Genomic DNA, 16,410 nt, shown 5'->3' on the forward strand with positions numbered 1-16,410 from the left:
CACTCATAACCACGTGGTCGCCGGCTTGAATCGCTGCGTACGTCGATCCCTCAGGCTGCCGATGCGAGCGCGGATGCCGAGTGAACGTTTCGCTCGTGACACCGCGCCACCGGGAGCATTTAACCACGTTGTTTGTCAAAATAGGAGAGCTTCTATCTCGCTCTCTCTCTCTCTATCTCTCACTCTGTCTTCTTTTCTGTTAAGCCGACTGGAGTGACGGATCGAATCACGAGCCCAGTTGTATCGAAGTCACGACGCTTACCCTCTCCGTTCAACAAGTACACAATTGATCGCTCGCTTTCTCTCTCTCTCTCTCTCTCGCCGCTGCCTGCCGCTAATTTACATTCGTGGATCAACACCGTCTCGTTGAGGATACACCCGGCATGCTAACACCCACTTGTATCGATGATAAAAACGTCGCTCTCGAGTCCGAAGAACTAAGAACCACTTTGTTTCTATTTAGCACCGGAAGCTCACGTGCGTCGAACCATGACGGCAACGAAACGCGATTATCATCCACCGACACACACTGAAAGAATGGGGGAGGTGTCCTCTCGCGAACTGTCAAAAGAGGCATGCACACGTTTTTCTCATTCCCGCATCCAGCCCGCGTCCGTTGCTCTGTTTATTTTCAAAGCGAACGTGTCTCAGTTCCTGGCAAGCGTCATCGTGTGGCCGGGAAACGTGTCGCTTCGGTCAGCAAAACGATATCGCGGATTCGCGAGAACGGTCGTGTGCTCGTTCCGGATCGGTTCTCTCGACGCTTCTTGTTCAACTTGATTAGCCCTGGAGATCCTCTATTTCGCTCTCTCTCTCTCTCCGTCTCTCTTTCTCTCTATCTCTCTCTCTCTTTTCCCGGTTCTGTGAACGCGGGCGACGATACAACGGGTGGAAAAAGAGGGAACCTAACCCGTAATGTTGGAAGGTCGCTCGCCGACTGACTAGCACTTCCGCTCAGGCTGTTGTGCGATTCAGAGTGGGGGATGCTTCGTTGGGTTGTTGTGTGTAGGGGCTGGTGGCGGTGGGTAGACTCGTCGGTTGGTTGGTCGGGGTGGTTGTGTGTGCGGGGCTCCGTGCTGTGCGCGGGAAACCAAGGGGTTTCGAGCTTCTACAAGCGGCACTGCCTGGCAAAATAGCGACCAGTTTCACGTGGCTCGTACTACCTTCGGCTACCGACGACTTCCCTTTGCCGCCCGGCTGCACCGGCCGCGAGGAAGCTCCTCGTTATGCGTCGATATCGCTCCACGGACACTATTCGACTCAATCCGGTACGCTAATCGTTGCACTGTGCCGAATCTCCAGTTTCCGACGGCGTCCACCTACAGTCTGCCGATCGACTTGTTTGCCAATAGTCAACAAGTGCAGACCCGGTCGAAACAGAACACCAACAACCGGAATACTCTTCTACGTTCACCGGCGATCTCCAGAATCCGGCGCCGTCGCTTTCTCAGATCACTCGAATCACTAGAACCACAGAACACGACGAACACTCGCGTACGCCTCGTTTCCACGCACAGGCATCACCGAACGAACCAACAACAACCAGCTCGACGACAATATCGCGATCACTCGACGATCGTCGCAACTATACAAGGAATCCTAGTGCATCCTTCTAGCGGAGCCGGCGAGACGCTACGAAACTTCGAGCGGAACCAGGTGTCTCGCAGAGCTGTCAGCCGTCGGATCGCAATCTCTGGCGGATCTAATCCTGATACACGTGTTTGTCGGAGCCGGTTTAAAACACCAAGGCTAGAGCACTGAGGTACGCACTCGATCGGTGCGTATATCGGTATCACTGGTATACACTCGCGGACAAACGAAATAATCCTCGCCGACAAACGATTCCTCGGCGAAGGATGACGATCGAGATCGCGCGCGCCGTTAAAAAGCGGACAGAAGGCGATGATCGGTCTGTAAACGGCGGCCCTTTTGTACGCGTGCGTCGCCGGTGCGCGTTGTTGTGTTTACGTGTCGCGAGTGTGCGGGTGGGTCGCCTGGTAGCCGGCGCGAAGACGAGGATAACTGCGCCTTTGACGCGGGCAGAGAGACAGACGGTTCTCGACGGTGCTGGTTCCGGGGTTCTGAGAGAGGGGGTGTCGCGAGAGCGATACACCGTCGTCGAGGCAGGAAAAGATGGTCGCGAAACCGGCCCGAGGGTGAGGGGGAGGGATGCGAAAGGAGCCGATGCGTTGATGCTAGCCTAGTGGCCTAGTGTGCGGCGAGCTATGGATTCGGTGGAGCACTGTGACCTGCACGTAGGTAGGTAGCGTGGAGACAAGAACCGTGTATTGCAATGTATCGCGGTGGTGGCGACGACGGCGGCGGCAACGGTGGCGGTGGTAACTGGAGGGGTGGCTCTGTCAGGATGGAGGGGTTAGTGTGGGTGGTTAGGTTGGCTGGAGGGAGCCCGGCTTCGTTCCTTCGCTCCCCCCTCCCCCCGAGGTGGTAGAAGAGAGGGTAGATCGGACGTTTGGGAGACCGGGGGGTGCGCGAACCGCCGTACCGAAGCGCACCCCGTAGTTCGGGGGTTGGAAACGGCTGTTCGTGGTACTGCCTCGCCAGTATTGTTTTATCGCCGACGGATTTTAATTATCATTTATTTTTTTTTTTACAGGATTCTCGCGTAACAAATTCGCACGGAAATATCGCAGGCCTATTGTACGATCATCACGATTTTAACCGGGTTTAATTAATGCGACGACGAGCCGCCCACGTAAGGCCTAATTGCTGGGATCACCGGGGCTAATGGCTGACGCGCGCGGATCGGGACTCATTGTGATCGAATTTGTTTATGTGGAGTTTGTCGGATACTTGGAATTTTGTAAGTTCTCTGGTTCTGTAGTCTGATAATGGTTTTTCACGATGTTTCTCGGTATTTGATTCGGGTGCGCTGTGGGAAGGTGAGGTTGTCGCGTGAGGCTGTCTAGGTATGTGTGGAAATTAAGTCAACATAATCATTCAAATTAATTTTCACTTTGTCTTGTATTTTTTACATTCTATGTATATATGTGCGTACGCAGTTTACTAACAAGAAGTGCATTATTCCATTCCATCCCTCGTGATCGTCACAAGTAGAATCAGTAAATATTAGTCCGACAATGTAGACAGTAGGTATAATACTAATTAAGTAGCTCCAACGAAATTTTTGCATACAAACAAATACCGCTCGGTGAATTCAACCAATATCTTTGACGAATGAGCGTATTTTCGACGTAATCACATTGATTAAATTAATAAACAGTTGGAATGAAATACCAAAGCAAACAACGAGCTGAAATGAAGAATAATATGGATCGAATATTTTTTTTACACGAAAATTCTGCCGGATATTCCTGGAGCAGGAGGGTACGATTTTTCTATCTTAATTCTTTTAGCAGAGGGTCGGTAAAAACAAAAGACAAAAATTCGGGTCTTTACCCTTCGATGGAGCAAATTAATTTGTTCCTCTCCGTCTTCGTTAGTTGACTACGAGGCGGGAATAACCAAAGGCCTGCGGTTACCGAGGCATCGATCGGCGCCCGTCATTTTTGTCCACTTTGTCGCGTGTGTTAATTAAAAATTGCTCGCGGTCATTGTCATGGAAGAAATCACGCACGTCCCTGTAATTAAATCCTCGATAAACGCTCGTCAATCGACCATCAGGCAATCATCGAACGCCCATCCATTCAGCGGCACACATACATCCTGTGATTTGAACATTTCGTGTTTTCAATCGTGTCGCCCGAGAGGTACGAATTTATTAATTATGCTTCGCCTCGGCCATTGTTAACTTGCCGCTTTCAGGAGTACTGTAATTGACTTCTATTAGTAATTATGTATGGGCGACTGACAAGGTATACGTACGAATTGATCTTCTTCGATCATCGACATTCAATCAACAAACAAAGAAAAAACTGAATCGACCAAACTTGAAAATTTTCAACATTGACATCCCCTTCACATTGGAATTACTGATAATGTTCAGATAATTAAAAAAAAAAATACGCAATGCATTTGAAGGGATGAAAGGGTAATACGATGTATTTTATATTTAAGTTGTACTGAGGTATTACTAGCCCCGGTTAACTTAAATGATTTTCAAACTGGAAGTTTCACTGTGACAAAGTTATAAAAACGCGCGTCTACAGTTTGCACGACGCAGGTACAAGATTCTATTAAAGTGCACTTCAAAGTCTCGTTAGCAGAAAAGAATCTAGGCTCTGGCCCTAAGTACTATAAAATGCACGACACAGAAAGTCATAATGGTGTTCCTGAATATTTAAAGAAAATATCAACAAGTGTGTACCCAATAATAGAACTTGGGTCAAGAAATGGAACAAGCAACGGAACAACTTCTACTGTATCTATAATTATAGTCATAATTATAATCAATACAACTGCTATATTCATATGACTCGTCTAATAATAAAATTCGCATTTTATATGCACATTTTTGTCTCGAGAACCATTCGCATACAATCAGATTACAGAATAGAACGCATTTGTGTAATTAAAACGCTGACTGCTAGAAAATCTCACAGCTGACCAAATAATTAATGAAACAGAGACTGGAAAGTTGAAATTTCTGATAGCTGCTTCAAATCATCATTTGTATACCTGGTTAAAAAGCAGCGTCCTCTGTGGCTAACATGGCACTAAACGTGTGAACAGTTTCGGAAACAAACCGCAGACCGATTAAAGTTTATTTCACCCTAACATTTACCTAACCAACGTTTGTTGGCATTCATTATTTCAGCGAACACCGAGCATCGCGAGAAGCATTCGACGGTTCGCAATTTTCCTTAGGACAAGCCGTGATCGGCACACTCGGTGCACTCTGCGTCCGGTGAATTTCGTATTTTCACGGCTAATGACTGAGGAACGAGACTGTAATGTATTCTACGCGGAGCATCTACTATGCGCTTCCCATTAGCATTTGTAATGCGCACCTACACCCTAACGTTGACGGTTCGCGCGAACCCATCAGCGGTGCCATTTATAGCGCCATTTCGCCGTGCGGAAAAGAGTCGGCCGCCCCGTTGCCGGGCAATATGTTAATAGGTTAATAGAAACGCGTTTTCTAGAGCCGTACGCGATGCGTGCACGTGTACAGGATATACACACACGCGCCGCGAGCACTTTTCACGGGTTGCCACGAAATTCCAACGGCAACTCATGGAAATAGACGCGCGCCATTAAGAACCTTTCACACGTCACTCTCGAACGCTGCGCGTCGTTACCGTCACTTGTCGCTGTTCTCTGCAGTTTCTTCGTGACGTCGTGTCGTTCAAAACTGTAACGATTCTTATTTATTCCCATTGAGCCCGGGAGATTGTGCGCTCGCCGGCACAATCACCTTTCAGTCGAACGATATTCATACATTGTAAACGTTTAACGCACTATTTGCGCCCCGCCCACTCTCGGTTGTAACGCGTTTTTATTCTCCCTTATCGCCCGGAGAAATTGGAGAGGAAGTGGAAAGCATTGTGAGCTCCCAGCACAATGTAATCCCCGTGTTTTCGGATATCGACGGAAATCGGGCAAGGCTGTGCGAAAGATTTTTCGCCCCTTGTAAGTTTTATTTTCGGTTTTCGAAATTATTTAATATTTATTAGCTCCTTGAAACTGTTTCACGTTCATCATTTCGTAAGGGAGGATTTGTACGTACACTTTTAGGCCACAACAGGCCCACATAAAAAAAGTTATCAACTATTAGTATTTTCTTTGTAATTCCGACTAATTGGATTTTTTTGAAAATTTGTATATAATAAATTCACACAAGTGTGAACACATAAGTTTCAGACGCAACGCACACTCACCCTCACACAGATGATATCGACTTCTAAAAGAGGAAGGAGGGGGTAATTATTAAAAAAAGGGTCGGAAGGGTTAAACCGATGGAAAAACGTTTGTTCGAGGCCGAAATGTCCTCGGAGACACGGAAACAACCGTGAACCGGTGGAGGTGGTGACTGTGAAGGCGCAATAACGGGATAAGCGGGGCCATCGGACAGTTTGCGAGCGCCTCTGCTCCTGATGGGCCGGACGATGGAGAGACGGGGATATAGGGAGTCGGTATATTTATAATGACCCTATATGTATGCAAATGGCTGCATATCGTACAGACCTATCCCACTCGTACGTGACAGAGCGCTCTGTCCACGTGTCCTTCGACCCGCCGAACCACCCCCGTAACCCTCCACGCCATTTCACCATGGTGTCTTTCTCTTTCTCGCCATGCATGTGCCTCCGTGAAACCCGCAAGTCCGTTTGGTACGCGTGTAGCGGAGAACGAACATGCTGCGACTTGTCGTTCCGCCAACACAGGACGGCAAAACGCATCGATTGTGCGTAAATGCGAGTTAACGCGACTTCCACGGCCGATCGTGTCGCAATTTTCCAGCTAAACCAAGTCTTTCCGACCGCTGCGCGAACGTTTACCTCTCGGATTCGCATTCGACACGATCTCGAACATGGATCGTGGCATATTATATATATATATATATTCAGCGACGTTTTGTTGGGACATTAAAAAAATTAATGGAGGAAAGAGATCGTAGAAGATATAGAAATATAATGTAAAAGGAATGAAAATAAATGGATTTTTAACATCTCTTGTAGTTCTACCGATTTTAGAAACGAAGAAAGTATGTGTTAGAAATTATTATCGTAAACAAATAAAATGTTCTACCTGAATTATTGCTACAACCTAGAAGTGAAATAGAAATTTATTAATATGTTTAATAGGTCAAAAGTGATGTAACAATATTCTGAAATTAATGTTTCTACTGTTTTAAATTACACCTACTTATTTTTGTCATAAAGAGAACACTAGTTCTTAATTCTGATAGCAAATCAAACTAATTCATGTTACAGGATCGAATTATCTATTCATTTATTGCTTCTGTGTTCACAATGGCTATAACTATCACTAGCCCATAACAAGAAAATGATTAACCGCTGATAACGAAGTAATGAGCAATAGAGTTCCGTTGAATAAATTCTGGAAATAGCGTTTACCCTTTTTTTCTCTCCATAAATTAAGGACAATTTATAGTGGCACAGTTTATGCTTCTACCCATCTGGCGGCACGATTTAAAGCAGTGTAGCCGTTGCAGACTAAAAAATGGTGAATTTAAATTTTGATACACATACACACATACTCGCATACAAGCACAAAGAACAGTGTGTACCAATGCGTGTGTGTTTAAATTTATTATTTTTGTTTTAATACATGAATTTTTAAACTTCCGATTATTAAAATACACCATTGAATACAATTGTGTTTTATTTTTCCTTTAAAAATCGGATCAGAGTTCAGATTGCATTGCAGCTTTGAAAATGTTTTATCCTTTTTAGAAAGGATTAAAATTAGTACAAGTTGATAAAAATCAATGCTCAAGTAAGCACAGGTTCGTCGCAGATGTGGTCCACGGTATAGCAAAAATCCGATGATTAATAACGGATAATGGGGTTTTTGAATTACCAACACAAAACACCCATCGATCTCTTACCACTCATGAATTTGTTGAACCCGTACACCGATAGGACGCTTTACTACGCGCATAAATTATATCGATAAACATGTTATTTATACGCTGACATAAATTAGCTATGCTAATTCCAGCCGATCAACCAGAAACAGCATTTTGGTCTGGTTCGATCGCTGATGACGCGAAAAACCTCACGCCCTCGCAATTTACCCGATAAAACTTCTTGACTGCTTTCGAACAAGAAAACACCGCCATTTCAAACGCGACATCCATTTATTATTTAAGTTTCTCCCTAGATCCAACAGATCTAAAATAATTTTATTTTGTGGTTTCCCCTAGTTCTCGTTGAATTTAGATATTGAATAAAATGCACATCTCAAAATTCCAATCGTTATCGCTAGAGTGCAGATCTTTACGAAAAAATATTTTATAAAAGAATTCCACACTTTTTAGTGGAACGAGCAGAATTTGTAGAACACCGTAGGATGGTTTTTCGGTCTTATTGGTTATTTGCAATAAAAACCGCAAAGATTGAAGAAATGCAAAATTTGTTTTCAAAGGACCAATCAGGGGACATACTCTACAAGATGCAAAAGGTTTCGTTTCGATTGGTCCATCCATCTCGGCGTAATCGGTGAACATACATAGAAAACAAAAAGACATACAGATCGAATTGAGTAACCTCCTCCTTTTTCGAAGTCGGTTAAAAAAGTAAAATTTTTTTACCAGAATTAAAACAAACAGGAGTGAAATGGAAATTCATTAACTTTTTAAATATGTTTAATTGGTTGAAAATTAAACCAGCGTATTTTTAAATTCTTGTATGTTTTTACTGTTTTAAATGACATCTACTCATTCTTGTCATAAATGCATAAGATCTGCTGTCTGAAAATAAGAATTGCAAGAGACAACAGCAAGGTTTTATACTTTTAAAAAATACAAGAAGAAATCTATTTTTTGCATCAGTTACACAAGAATCACCCCTTGACAGAGTCGATTGACGCGGGGCTAGACAAAACCGAGAGCTAGACAAAATATAGACATCTTATTCCGGGTTGCGGAGCAGCATGACGAACGGTCGACCCTCGCGGAGAATCCTTTGCATAGCCGGCGGGGGTGCGCCGAAATTCCAACGAAGATTAAGACGTGCGGATTTGTGGGTACGGCAAGCGGAAAAACAGGAGCTAAGGGCAGAGGACGGAGCCTTAGCTCGCGGCTACAGGAATCCGTAGTCAGGCTGTTCGCAGACGTGAGAGAAACTTTCTCGCTCGCGCCGCACGCTCTCGCACCCTCTTTCCCCTCGAGCTAGTCCAGAGAACGTTTCAGCTTCGCTCCGCTCCGCTCAGCTCGGCTCCGTTCGGCTCGGCGACGGTGGTTTCTGTTCGTCTTCGTCTGCGCGTTCCTCCTTCCCGCGATGGCAAGAAAGCTCAATTTCAATTTCGAGCCCCGAGGGTGTCGTTCCGAAACGAATATAATTATACGAAATAATTCTGACACAAGGGGATGGGGCGCAGAGCGTGCTGGGAAGACGGCTCCTCGGTCCTCAGGCTTGCTGGGTGGAAATCTCTCTTTCTCTCTCGCTTGAAAATGGGAGGCTGGGGCGGCTGCGTACAATCTGACTACACCATAGTCCGCGGTTATAGGCTCGCCCTTCTCGCGTTACGCACGGCGAACCCGTCAAAAGATAGCGAGTGCTTAATGGCTCGAAATTCCTGCTGTCGTGGAATGCCTTGAATGAAAATTAAGTCAAGTAGACCTTCAGAAATCGCCTCGTACCCACTCACCCCTTTCTCTGTCTCTCACCCCTTTCGCCAATCCGCTGCGTGCCAGAACTATTCCGAGTACCTGTCGATGGCCCTGTGTCCTTTTGCTATTTTCGACTTCCACCCCTGAACACGTCGACTGCCAACTGTGTCCATAGCAACGACTTGTTTAATCTTCATCTTTATTTTTCTGGAATGAATAATAAAATATATTTATGTGTATAATTTATGTAATCGTAAAATGTTGAAATAAAGTTATGAAATCATAATACTTTTGGACTTGTCGCCGTTCCATTGGCTGTTTATGCCGAATTAATGGGCCACGGTCGTCCCATAAGTCCGAAACGTTAATTCCTCAACTTGTCAGAGCGTAAATTTATGTCTCAATCATTTCACTCCCTCTTATCAATTGCCCTCCGATGGAATTACTTCGCACTCCTCGAGCTCTCCTTCTTCGACTGTTCACCCCTATTTTGACCTATCTTCCATCTCCGTTTCGCTCATCTTCCCCGCAGTCAACTGAGACGAAGCTACCTCGTTCCATTACTCGGATATTAGCCATCGGGGTTTCACGAAAACCTTACAACTGCTATAATTTCTTCTAATGTAATTGCTAATTAACCCTCGGGAATTTGCTTACAGATCGTGCCGCTCGTACAGTGCTCCCTGTATTAAAGATACTTTTCGCACTTTATACAATTCCAACATCGACGTCATTTCCAAGATTATTTTCAGGCACACACAGATCTCATTCTGTCATGGTTTCTTTGTTTTACTTGTTAGTGGATAAACGAAAAATAAAATCTTTTTACTACCAGAAGAGCTGTAAAATCCTGAAAATATGTTGCTTCTTTTTTTTACTGGAATTTAAAAAAAATGTATCGTGTGTAAAAAGTGTTTTAGGATTTACGTGCGATTGTTGGGCCTTTGTTGCCAAAGACGGCATTGTATATGTACCGAAACACGAACATAAATCAACGTTGATTGTTCCCGTTTTTTAGCCCTTGTTACAGGCCGCCCTTTGTGCGCCAAAATTATATCGAGCGCATTTGTTTAAACAGCATTTGTTGATGTCCTTAGAACCGCGGCTCCCGACTGTGCACACACGTATTTAATGTCGAATATCGCGAGCCCGTTCATGATTTATATACAAAATTCACGAGCGTGGATTCATTACCATTAACTGCACACGGAGACAGAATCGTAATTAATAATTCGAAATTGTGGCCATTCCACCCGTGGATATTGGTAATACATAGCAGTTCGGTACTCTTATGCTTTATGGTAACTTTCGACTGCGCAACTGTTTCGTTAGGAAATTTATTGGGCTTCGATACTTTGCTGGCACGTAAACAATGAGCTGCGAATGCCCTCGGGCCTAAAATTTAAGAATAATATATGAAACGCCCGCGAATAAATAACGAACGCGCACGCATTACTCATCGTCCAATTAACATTACATTTTTCGTCCGTTAAAATGCTTTACACATTGTGCCAGCTTCAGGTTTTCCTTCGTGGTTAAAGTGCACAGTGTAACAAATTCTAATCAATAGTAATGAATAGACTACGGATCTTTATGCATTTATGAAGAAATTGTCTAAGTGAAATATAAAACAGTAAAAAATTAGAAAAATTTAAGAATTTTGTAATGTTCTGTTTAATGCAATAGTGTCATTGAGGGATGAAATCAATGTTTATCTTACTCCTGCTTCCTACAATCAATGCAGAACATTTTTGTTTTGCATAAAGATCCGCAGTCTAATAATGAATATTAAATACCTATCAATTTACCAACTATAAATTATGTATGCGTATACAGTGTACATAGTAGAATTAGAATTTCTGTAATATCGGAGCCGGAGTAATTAGCTGTGGCAGTAATTAGCGACTTTAAGCTTATATTAAATATCAACATACGAGACTACGAATATTTGGACATGATTCGTCGATTTCGATTTTGTTATGTACTGGACACTCCAACGCTGTTTGTTCAGTGTAAACAGTGTTACTTAAGTTAAAAGTTAATTATGGTAATATACAGTTAAATACTGTAAAACTAATAGTCCTTTTGAAATGACTTAGTATTCCGTTATTAACGGTATATTTAAAAACTGCTGTCGCTACTACCCCTTTGGAGACGTACCATTAAACAAATACACGAAGTTATCAATGAAACAAAATTGGTAGTAATTTGTTAAGTGTAGACGAGAAGTAGTGATCACGAGTGTCTTTTTATAGCAAACTGAGGTGCACACAGTAAATTATCCATCCCCCCCTGGCCCCACGACCATGCACTGCCGACCCCTTTATAGTGACATCATTATCCCCAACCCCATCTCCACACAGTACTAATTTCAGTTTCAGTGTCATTCGACTCTCTGATGAGACTAGTTGCACCGTATCATCATCAAAGTTTGCAAGTAGAAACGGTGAGCAATAGACAGACACATTAGCCGGCTGCATTCAGAGACACGCATGTCCAACAAACATTCGAGATCGATTCTCTGGAAAACGAAGCCTCGTGCAAATATTTTCCATTGTAAAAGCAACTCGTGCAAACAATTTCCAGAGCTGTCTGTGAAAAATAAAATTCAACAATTTAATCTGTTCGACCTGTACTTTTACAAAGTATCAATCCCTGTTTATTATATTACAACTTCTTATACATTCACACAGAATAGTTAAAACGTCCACAGACGAATGTGAAAAAGAAATTTTTATTAAGTATCACATCCCATTGCATGATACTACCTTTCACACCTTTCTATATCTAAAATAGTGAAGGTTTCATGTGTGAACGCCACAAACAAAATTCTTTTGAAGTCTATATCGTTTCAAGAACTATAACAAAACATGAATTTCCTCTCATCATCGCCGGATTACGATAGCAACGCTCTAAACACCTAATAATCAAACCTCCGTAGAGCCTTCCAAGTAGATTAGACTATGATAGCTATTCGGCAGCCGACGATACTCGCAAAGGAAAGTGCGACGTCGGATCGCCGCGGTGTAAAGTTTGGAATCATGCTGCTTTTCAGAGTTCGCTGTTCGGAGGGGGCGAGACTGGCGGTGTGGTGTTCTGAAAAGAAATTCCAGAGAAGATTAGGAAGACCATTTCGAGACGAACGGAATCATTGTGCTTGCCGGAGCTTTCGAGGATATCCGAGGGAAAGGGATTCCGAGACGAAGGTACCGGATTGCGGGCCGGCACGCGTCGCTTAGCGTGGATCCTAAGGACAGACAAACGGAGGCCAGAAGCAGAATCGGATGGCAAACGAACCGTTTAGGATTCCGAACGGTGTACCTCGGGCGTCTACTTCCTCAGGCTTTTGGCCTCGAAACAGTTTTGTTGCACCTGCTTGATGCGTAAGTTCCCTTTCGCGCGATAAAATGTCTTGTCGATAAAAGCTAATGAATGTTAGCGATGTCTTTTCACCTATGATTTCCCTGAATTCGGATTAGATAGCAGGATTTGATCTGCTTTTTGAAGAGCGACGTGTAGATTCACTTGTTTGTGTCAAATCGCCCTTTCATAGAATCTTTGATTTGTAAGGGAGACATGTAGACATTTTATTTTATGTCATTATATTAGCCGTTGGAATAGTGTTTCTTTTATTGCTTTTATCAAACAGTAAGAAATTATTATTTTAAATATTTTTCTGCTTCAAACTGCATATTGTTGTACCATTTTTAATTTCTTAAGCAGATTATAGCAACTTGAATGAAATAGAATGTAAATCACCGTGATTAAGTATTACATTTTATTACAACTCTTGGTATTTTAAATATTGAAAATTTTGATGGTCTATCCGCGCACAGTGTTGGTGTTTTGGTAATTCGTTTACATAATTTCCCCCGCGTTCACATGAAATAGAAGCGACTAATTTGAATGCAGTGAGATCTATCAAAAAAATGTTCATAGAAGCTTGTAAAATAAATTTACAATTTACTTGTAAATTATCGTTGAATATTAAACACTCTATTTGAATATTTCTTACCCATCTTTACCCGCAAAAAATTGCCCTCCGTAATCAGAGACGCTTGGTTATCGATTCATCAGTTCTGCATATTATACTTGGCTGTTGTTTCACTTCAATTAATACAGTAATAGTCTGTTAAAATAAAATTATGATCTCTTCGAGGTATTTCGCTGTTGCTGACAAGGTAAGTGTGACAATCTTTATTACTTCATTTTGTAATTATCAGTACGTACTTGTGTATTTAATGTTCTTCTTCTTCCTAATGTTTTGTCGTGTTCAGAAGAAATTATTTAATCCCGTCACAATTGTGAGATTAAGAGAGCTTATTTTTGACACTGCAAGCACGTAATTCATCCTTCTGTGAATTGAATGAACAAAGGACCATGAGGAATGCGTTCTGTACCATCATCATCTTCCATTTTAAAATCTTTATTCCTTTTTTTACAGGGAACAGTTCTCTTTTATTCTTCTTGTTCTGCTCGAGGTCTAGTCATCTCTTTCAAGAAACATCAAGTATTCCGTTTGAGTTATCAAGCTCATTTTCTATAGACAGTCTTCCCATCTTATTCCAAATGTAAAATCAAACTGCATGAGAATTGTTTCATTTGTTTCCGAACGTTCAAAATATTCAAAACTGCCGAATTAATAATATCTGATTACGCAAGTACTGCCACCTGCATATTTCTATTTTATTACCTTGGTGAAGTTAGAAACATGAAGAAGACGATATACAGTTAGTCGAATTAATATTCGGAGGCTCTAAAAAAGACGATAACCTTTTTAATACTGTACTATACGATTTGAACTTTTGTGGCAAACTAGAGCAATTGGTCTACTACAGGATGTGAAAAGAAACTTATTCAAAAATTCCAATTGAAAGGAATTGTAGAAAAAATACTAAAAGTTGTATTTGACAACTTTTTTATGTGTGGGCCTGTATTGAAAATTTAAAAAATACGTTTTGTAGATCTGTGTAAATTAAACATATTCCGAAAACTTCGTCAGAATCGATCGACGTTGCAATGAGCATCAAACGAATAAAGATGGTAAAATTGCAGATTTTTCACGATTTTCGTCCTATATCTAAGAATTCTTACATCTTCCAATGCCTGTCGTTTTTTTCCCGCATCAACCGATTTCGATGAAACTTTGACAGTGCATATAGTTGATACAGACCTACAAAACGTACTTTTTAAATTTTCAATATAGGCCCACATAAAAAAGTTGCTATTTTTGAAAAGAAAATGGTCACACCCTGTAATAAAGTAATTGCTCTAGCTTCCCAAAAAAGTTCAAATCGTATAGTACAATATCAAAAAAGTAATCATCTTTTTTAGAGCGTCCGAATATTAATTCGAGTAACTGTAGTAGATACAAAATTCCTAGTCCGTCCTACTACTGACGCCAGTTTACGTCACTATGTATAGTTCAGCTTATACCGCTCTCAATGTCCACATAACTGAACCACCTGTCAAAGCGCAAACATCCGTATCGCAGACAACAAGAGTCAAGCAGGAGATCTTCGATAGCCACCTAACAATTAGCCGGGTGAACGGATTACAAGGCCAGAGTGCAATTTATCCGGCTCGTCCATCCCCGAAAGTGGTTAGCATCCTACTGATTTCCGATGAAGACATGGTCGAAATGCCGAGATGCTCCGGGAGGTGGCATAATCCAACCACAAACAACGCAAACCATCACGCAAACTGCATCCATGATGCTTCTCAAAAGTTTTCTCAAAACTTTTACTTGGCCACTTATTAAATGGAGATACACCTTTCTCAAAACAGAAATTAGAAAGAGGTGAAGCTGACTTATTGGTCAATCCTGGAACACGGTGATCCAACGCAGGCTCAGGTAAAAATTAGGCTACTCTGCCCCACCCTTTCGGCCGGCGATGACGAAGAGTTGATCGGCGGAGGCACGGAAGGACCTTAATTAATTTTCGTATCCAGCCGCTAATACCTCACGAACCAGAAACGAAGCGGTCTACGCTTGAGGCTTCGCGGAGCTTTTTAAACTTCAGAGCTTTCGTCGCGAGGAAAGCCGGCGAGTGGTGTGGGTCTCGGGATACTCGGGTTGAAAGAGGCCGCGCCAGAAGGAGAAGGCTGGCGAAACGGAAAGAGAAAGTTGAAGAGGTTGGGTGGAAAGAGAGGGGGGGAGTGAAAGGTAGCTGAAGAAAGCTGGCATAAGAGAAAGAGATGGAGAAAGGCGAGCGGAGAGGAAGCGGGTAGGAGAACGAGGGGTGGAAAAATGTAAAAAAGCCGAAGAATGGCGGAAGGTTGAAGAAGGACGCCGAGAAAGGAGGAGCGGGAGAGAAAGTTGAAGAAAAAGCCGGAGAAAGGAAGAGCAGGGGAGACAGTCGACGTCGTCGGACGGTGATTTAAGACTCGGCGCCGTACGCGCGCGCGCGCACGAGTGCGAGCGCGCTTAGTTCTCTAAACATTTTAGCCGACCTTATTTCGCCTGCATTATTTCAACGTTAAGACAAGGCGGAGCTCGACGACGGAGTAGTGCACAAGGGCCGGGCTCCGGCAGGGGCAGCCCGGGGGCTTAAGAAGAAAGCTGCCGACTCGGTTAAGTGGGCTGATACATAAATATGCGATTAATCAAGTTAACTACCCCGTCGTGGATGCCTTTTTCCAACCCTCTCCTCTCCGCGCCGGGCTTTCTTTCCCTTTTTCCCCCGTGCTTCACTCGGGGTTCACTTCGCGAGCCCACTTTCTCCGCTTTTCAACTCGGAACCCGGGGCACAGGCAGCCTCTGTCACGCCGGATGGGCAAATAGAAGCATTCGCCTAAACGATACCCCCATCGCGTGCGTCATGAAGGCGGACCGAGCGCTTATGCGCGAACAAATGACTCGTGAAACGAACCGACGTCGATACAACGTGTTTTCTCGCGTTTGCTTCATTGAAACAAATACAACGAATCGCAAGGTAACCCCACGCAGTGGTCGATTTTTGACACTCGAAAATTTTAGATGCTTAAGACTGTTGTAAAGTTCATAGGACAAAAATGTACGCACAAAAATGTATACCGTTGGGAAGGTATAGTTGCCAAGTATTGTGTTGGCAAAAAAGTAATTTCGGTATTTTAAGGTGAAATATAGAACCTAATTTTTTATTCAAGCAATGAATTGTAATGAATAAGATAATTTTCCTTTTGTTCGATGATCTTTTGCCAAAATGAATAAA

At 43.0% G+C, this 16,410-nt stretch overlaps 1 long non-coding RNA gene across 1 annotated transcript; it reads right to left on the bottom strand.

Moving 5' to 3' along the window:
* Positions 1–8,010: 8,010 nt before the first annotated feature.
* Positions 8,011–11,495, bottom strand: LOC143208949 (uncharacterized). Its single transcript, XR_013009013.1, has 3 exons — positions 9,507–11,495; positions 9,275–9,424; positions 8,011–9,200 (listed from the first exon to the last, which is right to left on the bottom strand). It is a non-coding gene; the product is annotated as an uncharacterized LOC143208949 (long non-coding RNA).
* Between the last annotated feature and the right edge of the window lie 4,915 nt (positions 11,496–16,410).

This window comes from Lasioglossum baleicum, chromosome 5, assembly GCF_051020765.1.
Source record: "Lasioglossum baleicum chromosome 5, iyLasBale1, whole genome shotgun sequence".
In the NCBI taxonomy this organism is placed as follows: Eukaryota; Metazoa; Arthropoda; class Insecta; order Hymenoptera; family Halictidae; genus Lasioglossum; species Lasioglossum baleicum.